This window comes from Eumetopias jubatus, unplaced genomic scaffold (genome assembly GCF_037043125.1).
Source record: "Eumetopias jubatus isolate StellerSeaLion01/CBP00866 unplaced genomic scaffold, mEumJub1_p1.0 scaffold_17, whole genome shotgun sequence".
NCBI classification, from domain to species: domain Eukaryota; kingdom Metazoa; phylum Chordata; class Mammalia; order Carnivora; family Otariidae; genus Eumetopias; species Eumetopias jubatus.
The window spans coordinates 32,396,262-32,421,748 of NW_028274823.1; the positions used below are offsets into that span (position 1 = coordinate 32,396,262).

Consider the following 25,487-nt stretch of genomic DNA (forward strand, 5'->3'; position numbering starts at 1 on the left):
CTCGATCCCGGGACTCTGGGATAGTGACCTGAGCCGAAGGCAGCTCAACAGACTGAGCCACCCAGGCGCTCTGATGTAGTTCTGTTCAGACAAACAGTATCTTGTTTTATCCCTATATATTTCTCCTATGAGGCTGAATTATTTCAGTGTTGACACTGGGGTCACATTTTACCCTAATGTTGGGTTCTAAAAGTTAACTGATAAGTCAAAAAGACAATATGCTGTTCTATTCTATACCAGTCAATTCAAAAAAAAAATGATTGCCCTGTAAATTGATCTCACAACCCACTAATGGATCATAACCCATAGTTTGAAAACTCTGTCTTAAATCATCCATAAAATATTCATATTATCTTCTGTAGCTGATATTATCAGTTCCTCTTACTCGTTATCGGTGATTCTCTGTGTGTCATAATTAATTCTACAGTTTGTTTCTTTTTTTTTTTAAGATTTTATTTATTTATTTGACAGAGAGACACAGCGAGAGAGGGAACACAAGCGGGGGAGTGGGAGAGGGAGAAGCAGGCTTCCCGCGGAGCAGGGAGCCGGATGCGGGGCTTGATCCCAGGACCCTGGAGCCCTGGGACCCTGGGACACCGGGACCATGACCTGAGCCAAAGGTAGACACTTAACAACTGAGCCACTCAGGCGCCCCTACAGTTTGTTTCTTGAAAACAAAGCCATGCCAAGTCTGCATTGCCCGTGACTCATACGCATTGCGGGGGGAATAATAGAGTTGAATCACCTTTCTCTCTTTTTCCTTTGGCATTTGCAATCGGATATGCATAAACCAAACTTAACTGTGATTTGAATCTACTGAATTGGCTACTTCTAATTCTGAATATGGAAACATTTAATCTATTGGAGACATCTAGGTTTTTCTGATCCCTTTTGTATAAGCTTCACATATTATGCACCTTAGCTTACTGAGAGACTGAGTATAAATACGGGCAACAGTCAGACCACATGTGACCATAGAATTCTGTCCCACAACCTTTGCAGCAGTCAGTCAAGGCCACCAAACCATAGCCTCTGTAGTAACCCGCCCACAACATCACGACTTGGTCAATGACTGTCACTTTCCCCATTTTTTGCTTCCTCTCCCCAATTTCCAACACAGGATCAGCCAGAGAAAACCAAATATGCCCCCCAAACTAATCACATAAGATGCCCTGTGTCTAGTTAGCCTGCATCCACATTCTCTGTGCCACAAATCTCCAGTCAAAGCACATCTGAAATCCCCCCCTCCCCCATGTGGCCGCAAGGCTTTCTCACTCCCCTGCAGGCTTTCAGTCTACCCGAAGCGAAGCATGTGCAGGTGGTGACTCCCTTGCTCGGGAAGCTCTGAGTTCTTATCTGAGTAGGTCTTTGTTACCACACTACATTTGTTGCAAGTTCTTTTCACACTAGGTTGTTTATCTTTGATTTTTTTATGATGTTATGATTTTGTTTATGATGCCTTTAACATATATGATTTAAAATTTTTATGTCATCAGATCTCTTCAGCTCCTTAGTAACAAGGCTTTCCACTGCTCTTTTGCTTGACAAATCCTTCCTGGAAGCTCATGGGATGAACCCATATATAACTTCTGCTCCTCCCCCAATCCCAACAAAGACAATAAGGGGAAAATAGGGCCATAACCTCCCCCTCCCCCAGGAAAAGGGCAAAGAGAATGGATGAACCCTTTTCTCTAACCCAGCTATTTCTCTTTCTTCTTCCCTCCTATGAAGTGACAGCCAGGATTCTGTTTTCAAGGCAGAAGATTGGAAGTGTCTTGCCTGAATAATAATGATAACAATGACAGGTAATGTTTATTTAGTGCTTACTATGTGCCAGATATTGTTTTATATACATTAACTCATTTAATCCTCACCTTAACTCCGAGGTAGGCATTAGTATCATGCCCATTTTACAGATACAGAAACAGGCCCAGAGAAGTTAGGGATTTAGCAAATGAATGGTAGACCTTGTACTTGAGCCTAAGTAGTCTGGCCTCAGTTGCCTTACTGCCTCTTTTTTAGGGAAGACCTAAAAATACTGACATTAAGAGTTTCCCACAAAACAGCCCACCCAGATTGCCCTCCAGAGAAACCCCTTATTGAAAAGACTCCTCACTTATAGGACTTCCAATCAATTCCAATCAATTTCTTTTTTTTTTTAAGATTTTATTTATTTATTTGACAGAGAGAGAGACAGTGAGAGAGGGAACACAAGCAGGGGGAGTGGGAGAGGGAGAAGCAAGCTTCCCGCTGAGCAGGGAGTCCAATGCGGGGCTCGATCCCAGGACCCTGGGATCATGACCAGAGCCGAAGACAGATGCTTAACGACTGAGCCACCCAGGCGCCCCTCCAATCAATTTCTTATTGCTCCTGTCTTAGATATGAGCAGATAGGGAAAACACCAGACTTTTTTTTTTTTGCCTTCTATTTTGTTTTAGGCCACTTTGATATATAATTTGAATAAAATAAAATGAACCTATATTAAGTGTACACTTTGATGAGTTTTGGCAAATACATATATCAGCGTAACCACCACTACAATCAATTTATAAAACATTTCCATCCATCCAGAAAGTTCCACCGTGCCCCCTTTCACTTCCCACATGAATTTTCATCCTTAGAGAACAATTTTATTTCTTTAAATTTTATTTCCAGTGTAGTTAACATACAATGTTGTATTCAATTCAGGTGTACAATATAGCAATTCAACAATTCCATATAGAGAACCACTAACATTTTTTTTCACATAAATTAGTTTTGCCTTTTGCTGAACTTCATACAGATGGAATCACCCCTTATGCACCCTTTTTTTGTGTGGCTTCAACACACACTTCCCATTTGTTGCATGTACCAGAAGTTCATTCTTTTTTGTAATGAAGAGTTAATGGATATTTGGGATGTTTCCAGTTGTTTTTCACCCAAGAAGAATAGTTAATAGAAAGAACCTTAAAATACCAATATAAAAGTTAATGTTAAGAATGGATTATTTGATCCATGACATTACGGAGTTAGTTCTATAAAGCGCCTATCTCATTATGATCCATTATTTTATTTGAGATGTTGAGTAATTTAGATTCTTCTAATCCTAAATCCACCTGTAAATGAAAGCATTACTTTTTAAAAATTGTTATAAAATATACTTAGCTGCAGAGATAGCAGTGAGGACAGCACCTTGCTTCCTCAGAGTGAGGGCTCTGTTCTCCTGCAGGGCACTGGGCAGAGGAAGTACCCTCTGGTCCCGTGGGTCCTTGTAGAGCCAGCGCCCTACTAACAGCTGGGATCAGGGTCTTGGTATTCTTGGCTTGCTGCCCTGAGGTAGCACCTCCACCATGTGAGTAGAGGCTCAATGCAAAAGGGGAGCCCCAAGCTCTTGTCCACACTCGCCTGGAATTCTGCTTTGCAACGCGGAGCTGGGAAAGATAAGAAAGGCTGATGGCCTGCCCTTCCTGGGGAGACACTGTAGTCTTTGCCTGGGAGCTGGGGGGGAGGGTGGTGGGGAGGAGAGAGGAGCTGCCCCCACCTGGAGTGGAGCTTCCATGCTCTGAGCTAGTGGGGTAAAGAGTGTGTGGTGGCTCAAGTGTCACAGACTCTAGCTGATCTTATCAACATTTAGCAGATATTCGTGAATAAATGTTAATTTGCTGTCTGCCCTGAGGACAATTTTCAGAGAGCTTAAATGCTTTTTTTCTCTTTTCCTAAATTCCACCAGTTACGATGGCTTCGCTGGCAGATAGGTCCTGAGAGCGCCTCATGCCACCATTCTGGAAGTGTTTCTCAATAAATGCTCTTTTGCTCTTCGCTTTTTTCATTTAACGATGTATCTTGGAAATCACTTCATATCAGTTCATTTAGATCTTCCTCATTTTATTTACAGTGGTGAAGCACTTCATTTTGTGGATGCATCGTGGTCTACTCAAACACTCCCTTATGTATGGGGGGGTTTAGACTGTTCCAGGATCTTGCAATTACAGATGGTACGGCAATGGACAACTTTGTCCACATGTAGTTTCATCCTGGTGGAGGTGTATATTCAGGGTAGACTCCCAGAGTGGCATTGTTGGGCCAAAAGGTAAACACATATTTACTTTGTCAGATATTGCCAAATTCCTTTCTAAAAGGTTATACTGATTTTTATTTCTTTTTTTTTTTTAAAGATTTTATTTATTTATTTGAGAGAGAGAGAGAGAGCACAAACCAGGGGGGCAGGAGGGTGGGTAGAAGGGCAGAGAGAAGTAGACTCCCTGCCGAACAGGGAGCCCGATGTGGGGCTCAATCCCAGGACCCTGGGATCATGACCTGAGCTGAAGGCAGATGCTTAACTGACTGAGCCACCCAGATGCCCCCTGATTTTGATTTCTACCAGCAGTCTAGGATAGTACCTGTTTCCCCACAGCCTTACCAACAAAATGTGCTGTCATGGTTTGTTTTTTTTTTTTTCCCAATTTTTGCCAATCTGGTAAGTGAGAAGTGGTATATCAGTGTAGTTTCAATTCTCATTTCTCTTGAGATGGAACATCTTTACATATTTTAAAGACCATTTTTATACTTTTGTGTGAATTGTCTGTTCATATCTTTTCCTTTCATTCTTTCTCTTGAGTTTTTGGTCTTTCATTCTTCAGTTTCAGAGTTTAAGAATAAACTGGTGATAACAACCCATTTATCAGTATGTTGCAAATATTTCTCCTAGTTTATCAGTTACCTTTTTACTTTTTTGTGTTATTGCTTTTGCCCTTCATAAATTATTTTTATGTAGTCAAATTTATCAATCTATCAATCTTGGGTTTGAAAGCTTTTCCCTATTTTTCATTTTTTTAAAAGATTTTATTCATTTATTTGAGAGAGAGAATGAGAGATAGAGAGCACGAGAGGGAAGACGGTCAGAGGGAGAAGCAGACTCCCCGCCGAGCAGGGAGCCCGATGTGGGACTCGATCCCGGGACTCCAGGATCATGACCTGAGCCGAAGGCAGTCGCTTAACCAACTGAGCCACCCAGGCACCCTTTTCCCTATTTTTCAAAAGTTTGCACGATGCCACTTCACTTTAACAACAGCCCTACGTGAGTACCTGTTTTTGCTAAGTGAAAGAGATGTAAAGAGGATTTTTGCTTCTTTGAAGAAAGGTGAAAGGCAAAAACACTGTTTAGTGTTGGTTTGCAGCAAGCAGTCCTGGAGGCAGTTTGCACCCGAAGCAGTGAGAGTGGCCCCAGCACACTTCCTCCCTGGGCACAGCTCGGGATCTCAGCATCAAACTGCAAGAGCTCTGTGTCTGTGAGCAGCTCTGCTCCACCTCCATCTATTTTGTGCATCCGTTAGCGACATGTGTCTTAAGGTATCAGAAAAGCCTAGGGGGCCTTATTTTTTGGGTCTGGGCATGCTCAAAATTTGTTCCATATCATGGTAAGTGTTTCTTTGATTTATGCTATTTTGGCTTACAAAAGGTTTCCTAGGAACAATCTACTCTCAGAAATAGGGGAAACTTGCACTCGTATTAAAAAAAGAATTTACCCATATTTTCTTCTAGTAACTTATGTGGGTTTTTTTTTCTTATTCTTTTTCTTTCTTTTCCATTTAGATCAGTTTGGAGTTTATTCTTGTGCATGGAGTAAGGTATGGATATAATTTTATCTTTTTCCAAAAGGCTACTCTTTTGCATCTTTTATTTAACCCAGTGATTTCAGATGTCACTTTTGTATACAAATTTCCTTATCTACTAGGGTTTTTATTTCTGGGATTTCTATTCAATTTCACTGTCAGTCTATTTATATGTCAGTACCAATTGCTTTAATTATAGAGGCTTTATTGCATGTTTTAATGTTTGGTAGGGTTAGGTCCTCACTGTACTTCTTTTTCATGGTTTTTTGGCGATTCTTTCATGTTTGTTTTTCTATACGAATTTTATTATCAGCTGTTGGTATTTTTATTGGGATTATATTAACCTTATAAATTAACTTAAGAAGGATTTATAACTTTATACTGTGTTGTCCTACCTAAACATAGAAAATGTTTTATCATTCGATTGAGCCTAGTTTTATATCTTTCAGAAACATTGCAAAGTTTTGCTCATATAAGTTTTTTACATTTCTTGTAAATTTACTTCCACATACTTAATGTTTTGCTACTGTCAGTGGGGTTTTCTTTGCTATTATATCCTCTAAGTGGTTATTATTAATGCATATGAAAGCTCTTGATTTGTGCGTGTTAGTTTTTTTTTTTTTTTTGCGTGTTAGTTTTATATCTTGTTATCTTTCAGAATTCTTCTACTATTTGAGTTAATTTTATTCTTGATTCTCAAGGGCTTACCAGGTATACTATCATGTCATCTGCGATACAGTTATTTTTACTTTTTCTTCACCAATTCTTATGTCTCTGTATTTTTTCTAAGGAAAATATACATTTTATCTAGGTTTCCAAAATTTATTTGCATTGAGCTTTGCAAATTAATCTCTTATGATTTTAAAATTTCTTTTGTTTCCATGGTATATCTCTCATTGTTTTTTATTTTGTACATCTGTGCTTTCTCCCTTATTTCTTGATCAAGTTAGAGAATGGTTTGTCTATTTTGTTAAATTATTCAGGAAACCGGGATTTTGATTTATTAATTAGATTTTCTGCTTTTCTATTCCTTGACTCTTTAATTTTCTACTCTTCCTTTATTATTTCCTACCCTGGGCTTTCTTTTGGTTCACTTTGTCATTCTTTTCCTATTTTTCCCTCCTAGTTTTTTGAGCTAAGAATTTAATTATTTTATTTTCATTCTTTTGTTTTTAACTGATAAAAGTGTTTTTTTGTACTGTGTACTTTGATCATTGTTGTAATGTATCCCATAGATTCTGATATGTAGTGTTTTCATTAGTCATTCTGTTTTAGAAATTCTATAATTAAAGTTTGCATTTCCTCTTTTTAAAAAATTAATATATAATTGGCATACAACATGATGATTATATATATATATATAACCACATAAATTTAGTTCACATAAATGATCACCACGATATCCATCACCACAGTTACAAAATAATATTTTTTCTTGTTTCATTTCCTCTTAAACTGAAATTTGTTTAATATACAATTTTAAAATTTTATAAATTTAAAAATTTAAGGATCCTTAAAATTTTTTTAGTTAATATTTTCTAGTTTTATTGTATTGTGATCAGAGAGTGTTGTCCATAAAATGTTCACCTGATAGAACTTACTGAAGTTTTTCTCATGACCTAATATAGGATACATTTTTAAGAACTTTTTTTAACATATATCCACAAGATCATCAGTTTTAACCTCTTTTAACCCCAACCTGTTGCCTCTGAGACAATCAATTCTACTTTCCCATTCCTTTTTTCTTCCTTGTCCCATCTTTTTGGTTGCATTATTTCTACTTTGTCACAATGTCTTACCCTTGTACTGTGGTCTTCTACCCTCATTTCCTACTTTGTTTTAGTCTTTGATCTGTAATGATCTGTACTAAAATACCATCAGCCCTTTGTGTTTTTTGTATGTATGTACGTATGTATGTATGTACGTAAGTAATCTCTGCAACCCAACGTGGGGCTTAAACTCAGGACCCAGAGATCAAGAGTCACACACATGTTCTACCAACTGAGCCAGTCAGGCACCCCACCATCAGCCGTTTGTTAAAATTTTCCAAGTCATCTGTTGGTTGGATGAAGCTTAACCTCTAAAAGAGTCCTCAAAAAAGGTCCTAAATTCCTGAAAAATGTTTGTCTTGATACTTGAAAAAACAGTTTGGCTGCCATGGATCACACTTTTTTTTTCAGTTTCTAGAAAATGCCACTCCATGTTTGCTTTGCTTTATATGCTGCTTTTGAGACGTTTGATGCTCACCTCATTCTTTTGCACTCGCAGGTTATGTCCTTTTGTGTCTGGAGGCCTTCAGAATGTTTTTCTTTATCTTTACAATCTGATAGTTTTGCCAAGATATGTCCCAGAGTTCATCATTTCAGGTTAATTTTCTCAGGTAGTTGGCAGTTCTGTTCGATATGTAGATTTAGGTCTTTGTTATTTCTGAAAATGTTTTCTGAATTATAGTTTTAAATGTCAGTTCTGTTCCATTGCTTTGTTTTCTTCTTCAAAGACTCCAATTATATAAATTATGGTCCTTTGTATTTCTTGTATTTCTACACTTTTCCTTTTCTCTTTATCTTGTTTTCATTTTCATATTTGTTTTCCTGTCTTCCTTTCCAGCTGGGTTTTTCTTTTCTTTGTTTGTTTTAAGTACGGCACCCAATGCCTTTTTGACTTGGGCAGCGAGCAGTCCTGGAGGCAGTTCGCACCCCAAGCAGTGAGAGTGGCCCCAGCGCACTTTGTGCTGTGCACCCATGTAGCCATCACCCAGGTCCTGTTCCAGCATCCCAGACAACCCTTCATTCCGCTATCCATCAATACTTCCTCCTGTCAGTCAGTCGTCCCCCTTCAAGGGCAACCACTTTTCTGACTTCTGTCCTTTTTAGTCCTGCTCTTGCTTGGTATTCATCTAACGAAATCAGAGTATGTAAACTTCTGTGTCTGGCTTCATTTATTCAATATTATGTATATGAGGTTCCATGTATATAGCATTATGTATCTACGGTGTTTTATTTTATTGCTGACAACAAATATACCCTGAACACCTGTTACGTGCTGGGCTTTATAACAACAACAATCTCGAACAACGGCTGCAGCTAATTGTGTGCTCTTTCTGAGGCCCAGCCTGGGTGGCATTCTCTACACAGGAAAATATAGAACCAGACACTGGGAATGCTTTTTATCATCACCCTGCAGGCTTGCTGAAGCTAGACAAATAGCCACCAGGTTGACGCCTGGGTCAGAAGGGAAACTGTCTTTTAATTATGCATCTTGTAAAACGGTGTTTCAACACTTTTGTCTCAGAATCACCTGCAAGCCTTATTTAAAACACAGTTTGTGGGGAGCACACCAAAGTGTTCAAGCATGATTTGTTCCGGAGGTTTTCATTTTTTTCTTGGGTCTCAGGAAGCATTTCCATGCACTCTACACTCTATACATTAGTCCTTCAGCTGCGTAACTCATAGCTTATTTGGCACTGGGCACCCTGAGGAGCCCCTAGAGGCTGCATGAGTTTTACAGTAACAATTAGGAATGGACTGATTCCAGAAAATATTTAAAGTGAAAGTCCCTCCCAACCCATGAACCAAAATTCTATCCTTTCTAAGAAAAATGAAATGGTTCTTAAAATTGGCTAAGTTTATAAATTTTGGAGAATTATGATTTAGCAGGTGTGAAAAGGACCCCGTCCATAGACAGGGAAACAGGATAGCCGGATGCGGGGGAGGGGGGGTGCATTTTACCAGAACTAGCCCAGCAGTGCACATGCCACCTAGTGGTTACACTGCACCAGAAGGCTCCCTCTTCTGCAAGCCTGTGACCGCAGAGAAGGCGCTGGACAAAAGGGGGTAAAAACCCCTTTGGAATGACCAGGGGCGCCTGGGTGGCTCAGTCGGTTAAGCATCTGTCTTCCACTCAGGCCACGATCTCAGGGTCCTGGGGTGGAGCCTCGAGTCGGACTCCCTGCTCAGCGGGGAACCTGCTTCTCTCTCTGCTCCTCTCCACCTTGTGTGTCCGCGCACGCTCTCTCTAATAAATAAATAAAATCTTAAAAAAAAAAAAGAACCCCTTTGGAATGACCTATAACAAAATCAGTGGCAACTGCTACACGTTTCTAACCTGTGCGTTTTCTGAGGTCTTGCTTCTCTTCGCTGAGGGATTCCTCTTCTGTATAAGGGCGACCAGGTGAACTTGAGGTTCCCTTTCTGGACAGTGTTTCTTTATGTGGATCAAAATCCCCTCCTAAAGCTTCCCCGGATACTTCCTCTTTCTCGACTTGTAAGTAAAGAAGAAAATAAAACAAAGACTTTATTTTGACGTGAGAATTTTGTTCTTAGTAAATTCATGCTGCCGCAGAGTACTTAGGTAGAAGATTCATTTGGCAGAAGTGTAGGTTGCATAGGGGCTGCATAATGAGGTTCTAAAGCAGCATGCTCAGGAAAAATATGAGAATGTTATTTTTTTTCCCTGCTAATTTTCCCCCTGAATTGTGAAGATTATATTATAGAATATTTGGAAAGGGGAAGAAGGAGCATTGCTCCTGCCACCCAGCACTGTGAGTGCTCTTCTGATTCGTGTTGTTTCACACTTCATTCAGGTGTTATCTTCTGCAGCTGGTGGTAAAATATCATTTGCTTGGAAATGCAGTCAATGAAACAAAAAAAGTAAGGTGTGAAAGTGCAATTGACTGATTACTTAAAATGGTTCCTTTGTCAGAGTGACCAAGAGTGTTCAGTGCCCAACAGCGTTAGATATTAGCAATATTTTCCGTTTTTGCCATCTCATGGGGAATAATGATAATGCTGGTTAAGTGTGTTTTTTGTACTACCTCTGAGGATGAACATTTCATAAGTTAATTGGCTGTTTATAGTTCTTTATCAATTCTTATTCCTATCTTTTGCCCATTTTTCTACTAGCTTTTTTTTTTTAAGATTTTATTTTTTTAAGGAATCTCTACACCCAACGTGGGGCTTGAACTTACAACCCTGAGATCAAGAGTTGCATGCTCTACTGCATAAGCCAGCCAAGCACCCCTCTATTAGCTTTTTATTGATTTCTTTCTTACTAATTTGAAGGAGTTGTTTATATATTAGTGGTATCACTTTGTCATATCTTGCAAGTTTCTCTCTCACTCTATTCATTTCTCTTTTGGCTCTGTTTATGTATTTAAATGTTTATGTGGTTGAATACATCAATTTTCTCTTCATAGAGTCTCAGTTTCCAGTCTTTTTTTAAAAGTCCAAACTTATCTTGAGGTTAAACAAATGTTATCTTTTATTTTTTCCTATTTTAATAAGAAATAGTTCTATTTTTTGTATTAGAGTATTAATCTCTGTGAGATTTATTGTTGTTTATAGTGTGAGACAAGGTTCTAACTTTATTTTCTTCTGGATGGAGAACCACTCCATCCCCCACCTTTTTCAGAGAGTGTATAAATTACCACAGCCTTTTTGGCAAGTAATCTGGTCATAGCTACTTAAATTTAAAATGCACATACCCTTTTAGAAAAAAAATCAATGAAACTAGGAGTTTTTTTTTAAAAAAGGAGACAAATTTACACACTTAGCTAGACTAACAAGACTCAAATAAATAAGAAATGAAAGAAGAGATATTACAACAGATGCTACAGAAATAAAAAAGGAGAGGGGCGCCTGGGTGGCTCAGTCGTTTAAGCATCTGACTTTTTTTTTTTTTAAAGATTTTATTTATTTACTTGACAGAGAGAGACACAGCGAGAGAGGAAACACAAGCAGGGGGAGTGGGAGAGGGAGAAGCAGGCTTCCTACCCAGAAGGGAGCCCGATGCGGGGCTCGATCCCAGGATCCTCGGATCATGACCCGAGCCGAGGGCAGATGCTTAACGACTGAGCCACCCAGGCGCCCCGCAACTGACTCTTGATTTCAGCTCCCGTGGTGATCTCAGGGTCATGGGGTCAAGCCCTGTGCTCTGCGCAGAGTCTGCTTGTCCCTCTCCCTCTGCTCCTCTCCCCTTCCCCCACCCCCGCCCCTCTCCCCTTCCCCCACCCCCGCCCTGCTCATGCTCTTTCTCGAATAAATAAATTAATTAAATCTTTTTTTAAAAATAAAAAGATGGGGTGCCTGGGTGGCTCATTCAGTTAAGCATCTGCCTTTGGCTCAGGTCATGATCCCAGGGTCCTGGGGTCGAGCCCTACATTGGGCTAACTGCTCAGTGGGGAACCTGCTTCTCCCTCTCCCTCTGTCTGCCACTCCCCCTGCTTGTGCTCTCTCTTTGTCAAATAAATAAATAAAATCTTAAAAATATATAAATAATAAAAAGAATCATAAGAGACGACTATGAACAATTATAAAGCAAATATCCAACAAAGTGGATAGCCTAGAAGCAATGGATAAATTCCTGGAAACATACAAGCCACCAAGACTGAATCATGAAGAAATAGAAAGTCTGAACAAATCTCTCTAGTGTAGAGAGTGAATCAGTATTAAAAAAAAAACCTCCAAATAAAGAAAGCTCAGTACCAGATGGCTTCACTGGTGAATCCTACCAAACATTTAAAGAAGAATTAATGCCAACTTTCAAACTCCTCTAAAAAGTTGAAGAGGGGGACACATTTCCAAACTCATTCTATGAGGCTAGCCTTGCCCTGATACGAAAGCCAGATAAAGACACCACAAGAAAAGAAAACCATAGGCCAATATCACTGATGAATGTAAATGTAAAAATCCCCAACAAAATACTAGCAAACTGAATCTAATAGCACATTAAAAGGATCATACACCATGACTAAGTGAAATTTATCCCTGAAATGCAAGGAGGGTTTAACATATGAAAATCAATTAAGTGATGCATCAGATTAATAAGATAAGGGGTAAAAAGCATATGATCATCTCAATAGATGCAGAAAAAGCATTTGACAAAATTCAACATCCTTTCATGATAAGAACTCTCAACATAGGAATAGAAGGAAAGTGCTTTAACATAATAAAGGCCATATATGAAAACTCCACAGCTAACATCATAGTCAACCATGAAAAACTGAAAGCTTTTCTTCAAGATTAAGAACAAGGCAAGGATGCCCACTCCTGACACCTCTTTTTAACATAATACTGAAAGTTCTAGTAGAGCAATTAGGCAAGGAAAAGAAAAGCCATCCGATCACAAAAGACCACAAATAGCGAAATCAACCTTGAGAAAGAAGAACAAAACTGAAGGCATCACATTTTCAGATGCAAAATACATTATAAAACTACAGTAATCAAAATAATATGGTACTGGCATAAAGATAGACATATAGACCAATGGAATAGAATAGAAAGCCCAGAAATAAATCAATGCACATACAATCAATTGATCTTCGACAGGGATGGAAAGAGTACACAATAGGGAAAGACAGTCTCTTCAGCAAATGGTATTGGGAAAGCTAAAGGTCCACATGCAAAAAAATGAAATTAAACGCTTATACCATACACAAACATCAATTCAAAATTAAATGTAAGACCTGAAGCTGCAAAAATCCTGGAAGAAAACATAGGGTAAAGACTTCATGAAATTGGTCCTGGCAATGATTTCATGGATGTGACACCAAAAGCACAGGCAACAAAAGCAAAAATAGACCATGTCATACTGAAAAGCTTCTGCACGGCAAAGGAAACAACAATCTACAGAATGGGAGTAAATATTTGCAAGCCATACATCTGATAAGGGAATAATCTCCAAAATATATAAGGAACTATTACAACTCAATAACAACAACAGCAAAAACCTAATCACTCATGTAAAAAATGGGCTAAGGACTTGCATAGACATTTCTCAAAAGAAGGCATACAAATGGCCAACAGGTATGTGAAAAAATGCTCACTTCACTAATATCAGGGACATGCAAATCAAAACCATCATAAGAGATCACCTCATACTTGTTAGGATGGCTATTATCAACCCCCCAAAACAAACAAAAAACCCCAAAAGACAACAAGTGTTGGTGAGGATGTAGAGAAATTAGAACCCTTGTACACTATTGTTTCAAATGCAAAATGGTGCAGCTGCTATGGAAAACAGTTATGGAGGTTCCCTAAAAAATTAAAACTAGAACTATCTTATGATTCAGCAATCCCACTACTGAGTATTTATCCAAAAGAATTAAAATCAGGATCTTGGGACGCCAGGGTGATTCAGTCGGTTGGGTATCTGCCTTCGGCTCGGGTCAGGATTCCGGGGTGCTGGGATTGAGTACTGCATGGGAGCCTGCTTCTCCCTCTCCTCTCTGCTTGTGCTCTCTTTCACTATCTCTGTCTCTCTCTCTCAAATAAATAAGTAAAATCTTTAAAAATATATAAACAAAATAAAATCAGGATCTTGAAGGGCTCATGTTCTTTGCAGCACTATTCATAGTAGCCAAGATTAGAAACAGTCTAAATATCCATCAGTGGATGAATGGATAAGGAAAATGTGGTATGTACATACAATGGAATATTATTCAGCCTTAAGAAAGAAGGATATCCTGACATATGCAATAACACTGATGAATCTTCAGGACAATGTGCTAAATGAAATAAGGCAGTCACAGAAAGACAACTACTATATGATTTCACTTATATGAGATATCTAAAATAATCAAACTCATAGAAGTAAAAAATAGAATGGTGGTTGTCAGAGTCCTTTGTAGGGAAAATGGGATGGTACTAGTCAACAGGCAACAAGTTTCAGTTACGTAAGATGAATAAGTTCTGGAGATCTACTGTACATCTTTGTACCTCTATTCAACAGTACCATATTGCACACTTAAAAATATGTTAAGAAGGTAGATCTCATGTTAAGTGTTCTTACTGCAATAAAATTAAAAATAAGTAAATAAAATGGACATACCCTTTAATGTCCATCACCCATTTACCCCACGCCCCCGCCCCCCCTTCCCTCCAACAGCCCTCAGTTTGTTTCCTATGATTGAGAGTCTCTTACGGTTTGTCAAGACACTACATTTTAAAAAGCAAGGTGCACCATGAGAGACGATGGACTCAGAGAAACAACAGGAGGGTTCTAGAGGGGAGGGGGGTGGGGGGATGGGTTAGCCTGGGGATGGGTATTGAGGAGGGCACGTTCTGCGTGGAGCACTGGGTGTGATGCACAAACAATGAATCATGGAACACTGCACCAAAAACTAATGATGTCATGTATGGTGATTAACATAACATAATAAAATTAAATTAAAAAATAAAAAGCAAGGTGCAAAAGTGCATGTTTTCTATGAAGTCGTTTTGGGGTGTGTGTGTGCATTTGTGTATGATCGTCTAATTTCTGGGAGGATACAAAAGGCAACGAAGAATAGGGATCCCTGAGAAACAGGAAACTAATGAGGTGAGCACTACCCGTGTCTCGCTTATAGCTTTGAGAGTCTCCAGACTGTGGCGCAGGGAGAACACAAGTGGAGCCCAGCAAGCTCTCTGAGTTAAGGAGACAAAACTGAGAGTCTGGGGGGACCAAGGCAACTAAGGCCACTGAACAGAGTACTGGAGAGGAAAGGGCTGCAAAGAGAGGGGACTCTGGGCATAGTCAGAGAGGCCCTTTGAACACCAGGTTGGGTGCTGATCAGTGCATACAGGTGAGGAAACTAACTCCCCACCTGAGGCAGGAAAAGAACTCCCTGAAATGATTAGAGGTAGGAGTGCCTGCTGCTTACACCGGCCAGGAATAGTGTCTGTTCCGGGGCCTTGGGTAGTGTACAGAGAAGAGTCTTGCCCTCTAGTGGGAATACTTAGCTCTAGACTGAGCATTGTTCCAGAACTACCTAACAAATCTTTTTTTTAAGATTTTATTTATTTGTCAGAGAGAGAGAGAGTGCACAAGCAGGGGGAGCAGCAGAGGAAGAGGGAGAAGCAGGCTCCCCACTGAGCAGGGAGCCTGATGCAGGGCTCCATCCCAGGACCCTGGGATCATGACCTGAGCTGCAGGCAGACGCTAAACCGACTGAGCCACCCAGGCGTCCCTATGTCTTTAATTTCTTTTCCGCAATGTTTTGTGTTTGCAGAATAAACTTTTGTACTTCTTTTATTATTTATTTATTTATGTGTGTGTGTGTGTGTGTGTGTGTGTGTGTGTGAGAGAGAGAGAGAGAGAAAGAGAGAGAGCGAGCACAAGCAACGGGAGCAGCAGGTAGAGGGAGAAGCCACCCAGGCGTCCCCTTTGTTAATTTTTTAAAAAGAGTTTTATTTATTTAAGTAATCTCTATACGCAATGTGAGGTTCGAAGTCATGACTCCAGAATCAAGAGTCCCATGCTTTTCCGACTGACTTTTAATTTTTTTCTTAACTATTTCTTGGGTGTTATAAGCAGCTAATGAATCACTGAATACTACATCAAAAACAAATGATGTACTATATGTTGGCTAATTGAATTTTTTTAAAAAGTATTTTTTCTATGGTTTATTTTTCCATTCAATTTTTCAAATTGACATAGACATGAATATTTTGATGGTTTTTGGATTTTTTTTTTGCCTTATTTAATTTCCACCTTTCCTCCAAAGTTACACAAATAGTCCCCTGAATTTTCTTCTACCAGATTTTATAAAAATACTTTGTATCTTTGGTACATTAGGAATTCATTTCTGTACAGAGCATGAAGTAAGGAGTCTAGTTTTGTTTTCTTTCAGATGAAGAAGTCGATTATGCCAGCCATGATAATCATACTTTCCCTACTGAATTAAAATACCAGTTTTGTTACTAAGTTTGGGATATATATTTAGATTTGTTTTTTATGTTGCTATGCCATTCATTCATTGACTTGGGGGGATCTACTAGGGGAAAGTAGACTAAATCATTCAGGAGTCTGTATGGAAGAAACAAAGTCTGAGAAAACAGAGAAAGGCCAAGAAATTCATGAAAAAAATCATGAGTAGAGATACACTAGATGCTAAAAATTTCTATTAAGCTGTTCTAATCAAAAGGAATAGATGAATAGATACAAATTGAATTTGAAAACTTTCTTCAGTCATGTTCCACCCCTCTAATATAACAGCAAGTTTATTTTCTACTTTTAAAAAAATTTTTATTTATTTACTTATTTGAGAGAAAGCACAAAAGTAGGGAGAGGAACAGAGAGGGAGGGAGATAAGAATCTCAAGCAGGCTCCACGCTGAGCATGGAGCCCAGGGCAGGGCTCAATCACACAACCCTGAGATCATGACCTGAGCTGGAATCAAGAGTCAGCGCTCAACCAGCCGAGCCATGGTGCCCCTTATCTTCTACTTTTTATCTTTATAACACAAAAGTCAGCTTTTTTGGAAATCCCCAATTTACCAGTTTTCCAGGCACACTTGTTTTTATTCTCTGTCTCTTCCTAGCTCCCTCCTGCACTTCTGCCTCATGGTTGTTCCTAGAACATTTTCACGGGCCATTTCTTCTCTGGAAGTCTCCAGCCTCCCACCCTTTTGCCCACCTTTCTCTCTCTGACCTCAGTGCTCATCTCCACCAGCTTCTGCCCAGTGCTCTCTCTTCCCCTTTCACTTGCCCTACAACTTTAAAACTTTGTCTTTCCTTTTTTTTTTTTAGCTTTTTAAAAATTATTATTAACATATAATGTATTATTTGTTTCAGGGGTACGGGTCTGTGATTCATCAGTCTCACACAATACACAGTGCTCCCCACAACACACACCCTCCCCAACGTCCATCACCCAACCACCACATCCCTCCCACCTCCCTGTCCACTCCGACAACCCTCAGTTTGTGTCCTGAGATTAGGAGTCTCTTATGGTTTGTCTCCCTCTCTGGTTTAACCTTGTTTCATTTTTTCCTCTCTTCCCCTATGATCCTCTGCCTTGTTTTCTCAAATTCCACATATCAGTGAGATCATATGATAGTTGTCTTTCTCTGATTGACTTATTTCGCTTAGCGTAGTACCCTCTAGCTCTATCCACGTCATTGCAAATGGCAAAATTTCATTTTTTTCCTTTTTTTTAAAGATTTTATTTATTTATTTGAGAGAGAGAATGAGATAGAGAGAGCATGAGAGGGGGTAGGGTCAGAGGGAGAAGCAGACACCCTGCTGAGCAGGGAGCCCGATGTGGGACTCGATCCCCGGAGCCTGGGATCATCACCTGAGCCGAAGGCAGTCACTTAACCAACTGAGCCACCCAGGTGCCCAAGATTTCATTTTTTTTTTTGAAGATTTTTTAATTTATTCATTCAAGACACAGAGATAGAGAGAGAGAGAATATGATCAGGGGGAGAAGCAGAGGGAGGGGGAGAAGCAGGTCCCCTGCTGAGCAGGGAGCCCGATGCAGGGCTCGATCCCAGGACCCTGGGATCATGACCTGAGCCGAAGGCAGATGCTTAACCATCTGAGCCACCCAGGCGCCCCAAGATTTCATTTTTTTTGATGGCTGCATAATATTCAATTGTGTATTATACCACATCTTTACCATTCATCTGTTGATGGACATTTGGGCTCTTTCCATAGTTTGGCTATTGTGGACATTGTTGCCATAAACATTGGGGTGCAAGTGCCCCTTCAGATCACTGCATTTGTATCTTTGGGGTAAATACCCAGTAGTGCAATTGCTGGGTCGTAGGGTAGCTCTATTTTCAACTTTTTGAGGAACCTCCATACTGTTTTCCAGAGGGGCTGCACCAGCTTCCATTCCCACCAACAGTGTAGGAGGGTTCCCCCGCAGCCCGCCTTCTCCCACCACCGCCTTCCGCAGGCCATTTCCACCGAGGAAAAGGAATCGTATTATATGTCCGCTATCCAGAACCTCCACTCTTTCGACCGCTTTGCTGATGCAAGTTAGGGTGATGATCTGCTTCTTGCTGGCGCTGAGGATTATATGCATATAAGAATTCAACAGAGAAACGGCAGGAAGACCCTTACTACTGTCCAAGGGATTGCTGATAATTACGATAAAAAGAAACTAGTGAAGGCGTTTAAGAAGAAATTTGCCTGCAATGGTACTGTAATTGAGCATCCAGAATATGGAGAAGTAATTCAGCTACAGGCTGACCAGCCCAGGAACGTATGCCAGTTCCTGGTAGAGATTGGACTGGCTAAGGACGACCAGCTGAAGGTTCATGGGTTTTAAGTGCTTTTGGCTCACTGAAGCTTAAGTGAGGATTTCCTTGCGATGAGTAGTATTTCCCTTCTGTCCCTTGTCACAAGTTTAAAAACCTCACAGCTTGTATAATGTAACCTTTTGGGGTCTGCTTTTAACTTGGACTAGTGTAACTCCTTCATGCAATAAACTGAAAGGAGCCATGCTGTCTAGTCTGGAAGTCCTCATTTAAACAGAGATCAAGCAGTAGGCGCCTGGCAGTGTCCGGCCTGAAACCAAGCAGTAATGTGATGTTTCGGTCCAGCCCAGAGCCCCAAGATCACAGATGGCTACGTCTGGCCAGAAGCTCCTCGGCTCTCCCTCTTCAGAGTTCCCTGCCCTAAGAGAATGTCACCACCTAAACAGCCCACGGTGAAGCTGAGAGGTCAGGATGGGGTAAGGTAACCGCAGCTGTGCTGCTACAGGGAGTCATTGGTAGTCCAAGAAAGATCCCTGGTGTCTCCAAACTGACCAGGTGGGCAGAGCTTCGAGTGGCCACCTTCCCTCTAGTGAGGTGCGATAGGACATCTGACTTGCCACCAAGGTCTTTTTGACCAGACCTATCCTAGCTAATCGATGTCCAAACACCAGAATGTGAGGCCAACCTTCATAGGAGTTAAACTTTTGACAAGGGAACAAACTTGACACTAATGTGTCAGTCACGTAGTTATAGCTGTAGAGCTTGCAGCCTCCTGGCAGCAGCTGCCCAGTGCCATGTGAAGTAGCAGACTGGTTAGGGTTTATTTTTTCCTTCAGTTTTAATGTTATGTAATGTATTTAAACCCTTATTTAAATTAAATCTTCCTTTCAGAAAAAAAAAAAAAAAAACCCAAAAAACATTCCTCTGGCTATTCAGGGTCTTTTCTGGTTCCATACAAATTTTAGGATTATTTGTTCCATTTCTGTGAAACAAGTGGTTGGTATTTTGATAAGGATTGTATTGAATGTGTAGAATGTGTACTGTAGAATGTGTATTGCTCTAGGTAGCAGAGACATTTTCACAATATTTGTTCTCCCAATCCATGAGCATGGAATGTTTTTCCATTTCTTTGTGTCTTCCTCAATTTCTTTCACGAGTATCTTATAGTTTTCTGAGTACAGATCCTTTGCCTCTTTGGTTAGATTTATTCCTAGGTATCTTACGATTTTTCGTGCAATTGTAAATGGGATCGATTCCTTAATCACTCTTTCTTCTGTCTCGTTGTTGGTGTATAGAAATGCAACTGATTTCAGGCACCTGGGTGGCTCGGTTGGTTAAGCGACTGTCTTTGGCTCAGGTCATGATCCTGGAGTCCCGGGATCGAGTCCCGCATCGGGCTCCCTGCTCGGCAGGTAGTCTGCTTCTCCCTCTGACCCTCTTCCCTCTCGTGCTCTCGATCTCTCATTCTCTCTCTCTCAAATAAATACATAAAATCTTTAAAAAGAAAGAAATGCAACTGATTTCTGTGTATTGATTTTATATCCTGCCACTTTATGGAATTCCTGTATGAGTTCTAGCAATTTTGGGGTGGAGTCTCTTGGATTTTCCACATAAAGTATCATATCATCTGCAAAGAGTGAGAGTTGGACTTCTTTGCCGATTCAGATGCCTTTTGTTTCTTTTTGTTGTCTGATTGCTATGGCTAGGACTTCTAGTACTATGTTGAACAGCAGTGGTGATAGTGGACATCATTACCATGTTCCTGACCTTAGGGGTAAAGCTCTGTTTTTCCCCATTGAGAATGATATTTGCTGTGGGTTTTTCATAGATGGCTTTTATGATATTGAGGTATGTGCCCTCTATCCCTACACTGTGAAGAGTTTTAATCAAGAAAGGATGCTGTACTTTGTCAAATGCTTCTTTTGCATCTATTGAGAGCATCACATGGTTCTTGTCCTTTCTTTTATTAATGTAGTGTGTCACATTAATTGATTTGCAGATGTTGAACCAACCTTGCAGCCCAGGAATAAATTCCACTTGGTCATGGTGAATAATCCTTTTAATGTACTGTTGGATCCTATTGGCTAGTATCTTGGTGAGAATTTTTGCATCCATGTTCATCAGAGATATTAGTCTGTAATTCTCCTTTTTGGTGGGGTTTTTGTCCGGTTTGGGGATCAAGGTAATGCTGGCCTCATAAAATGAGTTTGGAAGTTTTCCTTCTATTTCTATTTTTTTTGGAAGAGTTTCAGAAGAATAGGTATTAATTCTTCTTTAAATGTTTGGTAGACTTCCCCTGGGAAGCCATCTGGCCCTGGGCTCTTGTTTGTTGGGAGATTTTTGATTACTGCTTCAATTTCCTTACTGGTTATGGGTCTGTTCAGGTTTTCTATTTCTTCCTGGTTCAGTTTTGGTAGTTTATACATCTCTAGGAATGCATCCATTTCTTCCAGATTGTCTAATTTGTTGACATATAGTTGCTCATAATATGTCCTTATAGTTGTTCATGTTTCTTCAGTGTTGGTTGTGATCTCTCCTCTTTCATTCATGATTTTATTTATTTGGGTCCTTTCTCTTTTCTCTTTGATAAGGCTGGCCAGGGGTTTATCAATCTTATTAATTCTCTCAGAGAATCAGCTCCTAGTTTCATTGATCTGTTCTACTGTTCTTTTGGTTTCTGTTTCATTGATTTCTGCTCTGATCTTTATTATTTCTCTTCTCCTGCTGGGTTTAGGCTTTCTTTGCTGTTCTTTCTCCAGCTCCTTTAGGTGTAGGGTTAGGTTGTGTATTTGAGAACTTTCTTGTTTCTTGAGAAAGGCTTGTAGTGCTATACACTTCCCTCTTAGGACTGCCTTTGCTGCATACCAAAGATTTTGAACAGTTGTGTTTTCATTTTCATTTGTTTCCATGAATTTAAAATTCTTCTTTAATTTTCTGGTTGACTCATTTGTTCTTTAGTAGGATGCTCTTTAGCCACCACATATTTGAGTTCTTTCCAACTTTCCTCTTGTGATTGAGTTCTAGTTTCAAAGCATTGTGGTCCAAAAATATGCAGGAAATGATCCCCATCTTTTGGTACCGGTTGAGACCTGATTTGTGACCCAGGATGTGATCTATTCTGGAGAATGTTCCATGTGCACTAGAGAAGAATGTGTATTCTGTAGCTTTGGAATGAATGTTCTGAATATATCTGTGAAGGCCTTCTGGTCCAGTGTGTCATTTAAAGCCCTTATTTCCTGGTTGATCTTTTGCTTAGATGATCTGTCCATTTCAGTGAGGGGGGTGTTAAAGTCCCCCACTATTATTGTATTATCTTCAATGTGTTTCTTTGATTTTTGTTATTAATTGGCTTATATAATTGGCTGCTCCCATGTTAGAGGCATAAATATTTAAAATTGTTAGATCTTCTTGTTGGATAGACCCTTTAAGTAGGATATAGTGTCCTTCCTCATCTCTTATTACAGTCTTTGGTTTAAAATCTAATTTGTCTGATATAAGAATTGCCACCTCAGCTTTCTTTTGATGTACATTAGCATGATAAATGGTTTTCCACACCCTCACTTTAAATCTGGAGGTGTCTTTGGGTCTAAAATGAGTCTCTTGCAGACAGCATATTGATGGGTCTTGTTTTTTTTATCCAGTCTGATACCCTGTGTCTTTTGATTAGGGCATTTAGCCCATTTACATTCAGGGTAACTACTGAAAGGTATGAACTTAGTGCCATTGTATTGCCTGTAAGGTGACTGTTACTGTATATTGTCTCTGTTCCTTTCTGGTCTATGTTACTCTTGGGCTCTCTCCTTGCTTAGAGACCCCTTTCAACATTTTTTGTAGGGCTGGTTTGGTGATCGCAAATTCTTTTAGTTTCTGTTTGTCCTGGAAGCTTTTTATCTCTCCTTCTATTTTCAATGACAGCCTAGCTGGATAAAGAATTCTTGGCTGCATATTTTTCTCCTTTAGTACCCTGAATATATCATGCCAGTCCTTTCTGGCCTGCCAGGTCTCTGTGGATAGGTCTGCTGCCAATCTATTGTTTCTACTGTTGTAGTTTACAGACCTCTCGTCCCGAACTGGTTTCAGGGTTTTTTCTTTGTCTCTGAGATTTGTAAGTTTTACAATTAGATGTTGGGATGTTGACTTATTTTTATTGATTTTGAAGGGGGTTCTCTGTGCCTCTTGGATTTTGATGCCTGTTTCCTTCCCCCAATTAGGGAAGTTATCCACTATAATTTGCTCCAAAATACCTTCCGCCCCTCTCTTTCTTCTTCTTCTGGGATCCCAATTATTCCAACATTGTTTTGTTTTATAGTATCACTTACCTCTCAGATTCTCCCCTTGTGATCCAATAGTTGTTTCTCTCTCTTTTTCTCAGCTTCTTTATTCTCCATCATTTGGTCTTCTATGTCACTAATTCTCTATTCTGCCTCATTTATCCTAGCAGTCAGAGCCTCCATTTTTGGTTGCACGGCATTAATAGCCTTTTTGATTTAGACTTGGTTATAGTTTGTTTCTCCAGAAAGGGATTCTGTAGTGTCTTCTGTGCTTTTTTCAAGCGCAGCTAGTATCTTTTTTTTTCTTTTGTTTTTAAGGATTTTATTTATTTATTGGACAGAGAGAGACACAGCACGAGAGAGGGAACAGAAGCAGGGGGAGTGGGAGAGGGAGAAGCAGGCCTTCCACAGAGCAGGGAGCGCAATGCAGGGCTTGATCCCAGGACCCTGGGATCATGACCTGAGCCGAAGGCAGAAGCTTAATGACTGAGCCACCTAGGCGCCCCCCAGCTAGTATCCTTATAAACGTTATTCTGAACTCTACTTCTTACTAATGTCCATATTGATTAGATCCCTGGCAGTTGGTACTGCCTCTTGTTCTATTTTTTGACGTGAGTTTTTCCATTTTGTCATTCTGTCAAGAGAACAGATGAACGAGAGAAAAAAAATGCTAAAAGAGTAACAACAACCCCAGAGAAATACACACTAATCAAATCAGAAAAGACCGAAACTGGGGGGAAAAGAAAAAAAAAAAAAGATCAGGCTGCTGAATAGAACAGAGCCATACACTAGATTTTGGGTGTATTTTGGTGTGTTAGAAGAAACTGCATCCCAAAATTTTAAAGAAAGAAAAACATATATATGCAAAAATAAGGTTAAATACAGTGAAGGGATGGAATATGACTGTAAAAATGAAAATCAAAAAAAGATTTTAGGGGCACCTGGGTGGCTCAGTCATTATACATCTGCCTTCAGCTCAGGTCATGGTCCCAGGATCCTGGGATCGAGCCCCACCTTGGGCTCCCTGCTCCATGGGAGGCCTGCTTCTCCCTCTCCAACTCCCCCTGCGTGTGTTCCTGCTCTCACTATCTCTTCCTCTGTCAAATACAAATAACAAATAAAATCTTTAAAAAAGATTTTAAAAAAGGAATTGATGATAAGTTGGTTGAAAAAAGAAAGAAGAAAAATTAAAAAAAGAAAGGAAGAAAGAAAGAAAGTGATCAGGCGGGTAAATGGAACAGAGCCATACACTAGATTTTGGGTATATTTTGGTCTGTTAGAAGAAACTGCATCCCAAATTTTTGAAGAAAGAAAAACATATATATATAATAAATAATGTTATATACAATGAAGGGATAGACTATGACTGTGAAAATGAAAATTAAAAAAGATTTTTAAAAATGAATTGATACAATAAGAAGTTGGTTGAAAAAGGAAAGAAGAAAAATTTTAAAAAAGAAAAGAAAAAGAAAAAGAAAGAAAATTTTAAAAATTAACTTTGAAAGACTAAGGAATCATGGGGAAAAAGCCATGAATTCTATGTGCAGTATACCCCTAGCGCTGGAGTTTTGCCGTTCTCATTGATCGGTAGACTTGGTCTTGGCTTGCTGGCTGTTTGTGCTGATCTTCTGGGGGATGGGCCTGTTGCTGTGGTTCCCAAATGTCTTTGCTGGAGGCGGAATTGCCCTGCCCTTGCTGGGCCAGGCTAAGTAATCTGTTCGGGTTTGCTCTCGGGAGCTTTTGTTCCCTGCAAGCTCTCCCTACAGCTTTGGAGGACAGGGGTGAAAATGGCGGCCTCCCAATCTCTGCCCAGGAGGAGCCGAGAACTCGGGGACCCGCTCCTCAGTGCGCCCCCAGAGAAAAGCAGTCAGTCACTCCCATCTCCCTGCTCTCTGGCCACACTTCGTGCTCACCCGGCCTGTGACTGAGCATTTCCATCTCAGGTACAGACCCTGATTCGGGTCTCCAAACCCCACAGATTCCTGCAGCATGCTTCTGTGCCACTCCTCCCAGAGGAGGAAGGGGGGTTGGTTCTGGCAGCTTCTGCCACTTGTTGGGCCCCGGCTCAGAGAGCAGTGGCCCGACTGTGCCTCAGTTCTTGGTTTATGGCAACCCCGAGCTGAGAGCCCACTCCTCGGCTCCATCTTTGCAGCCAGCTTCCCCACTTCGATACCCGGGAGCTCTGCTGCACTCAGGCACCCCCAGTCTTGTCCCAGTGAGGGTTCCACCCCCCACTTAGCCACTGGAGCGAGGTCCCTCCGCGGAGCCGACTTCTAAAAGTTCTGATTTTGTGCTCCGAGGATCTATCACTTGCCAGAAGTGGCTGATGGAGGCCCCCTCCCCCCACCGTCTACCTTCCCGAATATTGCCTTGGATTCACTTCTCCACGCGTCCTACCTTCCAGAAAGTGGTTACTTTTCTGTTCAGACAGTTGCTATTTTTTCCCCTCGTTCTTCAGTTGAGTTTGTAGGTGTTCAGAATGGCTTGATAGCTATCTAGCTGAATTCCTGAGACCAGATGAAATCTGGGTCTCCTACTCCTCCGCCATCTTGGACTCTTCCTGTCTTTCTTTATTGGAAGAGCAGTGCTGTGTTACTCATCTCACTCTAACCCGGGCCAGCCCCAAGCTCTAGATTGCTATGACCACGAGGGCCTAGAAAGTGT

General features: G+C 40.3%; 1 long non-coding RNA gene and 1 pseudogene across 1 annotated transcript in view; both read left to right on the plus strand.

The window, feature by feature from the left end:
* The first annotated feature begins 5,298 nt into the window (after positions 1-5,298).
* Positions 5,299-25,487, plus strand: part of LOC114205180 (uncharacterized) — a 32,132-nt gene continuing 11,943 nt past the window's right edge. The window contains exons 1-2 of the long non-coding RNA XR_003608348.2: positions 5,299-5,396; positions 5,572-5,606. This is a non-coding gene — a long non-coding RNA (uncharacterized LOC114205180). The remainder of the gene's footprint in view (positions 5,397-5,571; positions 5,607-25,487) is intronic.
* Positions 18,246-18,990, plus strand: LOC114205179 (eukaryotic translation initiation factor 1 pseudogene; annotated as a pseudogene).